Source organism: Salvelinus namaycush, chromosome 12, assembly GCF_016432855.1.
Source record: "Salvelinus namaycush isolate Seneca chromosome 12, SaNama_1.0, whole genome shotgun sequence".
In the NCBI taxonomy this organism is placed as follows: domain Eukaryota; kingdom Metazoa; phylum Chordata; class Actinopteri; order Salmoniformes; family Salmonidae; genus Salvelinus; species Salvelinus namaycush.
The window spans coordinates 48,395,651-48,396,794 of record NC_052318.1 but is presented as its reverse complement, the minus strand read 5'-3'; the positions used below and the strand labels follow the sequence as shown (position 1 = coordinate 48,396,794).

Below are 1,144 nucleotides of genomic sequence, written 5' to 3'. Positions count from 1 at the left end.
ATAAATGTTTTATGATGAGTATTTAGGTATTTCACGTTGCTCTCTGTAATTATTCTTGCTGCTTCGGTGCTATTTGTGATTGTAGCTGCAATGTAAAACTATGATTTATATGCACATTTTCGAACAAAACATAGATTTATTGTATAACATGTTATAAGACTGTCATCTGATGAAGTTGTTTCTTGGTTAGTGACTAATTCTATCTCTATTTGGTCGGTTTTGTGATAGCTACCTATGCGGTAAAAAAATGGTGAAAATATGCGTGTGAGTCTTTTGGTATCGTGGTTAGCTAATAGAAATACATAGTGTTTTCGCTGTAAAACATTTTAAAAATCGGAAATGATGGCTGGATTCACAAGATGTGTATCTTTCATTTGCTGTATTGTACTTGTGATTTCATGATATTTATATGCTAGTATTTACTTGTGGCGCTATGCTAGTCAGCTTTTTACTGATGAGGATGCTCCCGGATCAGGGATGGTGATGAAGTAGAGGTTTTTGGTCCCGTGTGGCTCAGTTGGTAGAGCATGGCGCTTGTAACGCCAGGGTTGTGGGTTCAATTCCCACGGGGGGACCAAGGTTCAATTCCCACGGGGGGACCAGGATGAATATGTATGAACTTTCCAATTTGTAAGTCGCTCTGGATAAGAGCGTCTGCTAAATGACTTAAATGTAAAAAATGTAAATGTTGTTAACATACATCTAGAATAACGTTCCAACCGGAGAATTACATTGACTTCAGTTGACCGATGGAACGGAGCTCCCTCTCACGTGAACGCGCCTCTTCAATGCGTGATCACCTCGTGGCAGTGGTGACTAATTCCTGTCTCCTTCGGCCCCCCTGAACATTAGAGTCATCAGACAAAGTTCTATTGACTGTTGACATCTAGTGGAAGCCGTAGGAAGTGAAAACTCATCAATATCTCGCTGTAATTTCAATGAGAGCTTGGTTAAAAATCTTGCACCCCCAGAAAAAATCCAAACAGGAAGTGGAACTTCTCAGGTTTTTGCCTGCCATATGAGTTATGTTATACTCACAGACATAATTCAAACAGTTTTAGAAACTTCAGAGTGTTTTCTATCCAATACTAATAATAATATGCATATATTAGTAACTGGGACTGAGGAGCAGGCCGTTTACTTT

At 39.2% G+C, this 1,144-nt stretch overlaps 1 non-coding gene across 1 annotated transcript; it reads left to right on the top strand.

Annotated features, from left to right (window-relative positions):
* Positions 1 to 500: 500 nt before the first annotated feature.
* Positions 501 to 577, top strand: trnat-ugu. The gene has a single exon. It is a non-coding gene; the product is annotated as a tRNA-Thr (tRNA).
* Positions 578 to 1,144: the final 567 nt, after the last annotated feature.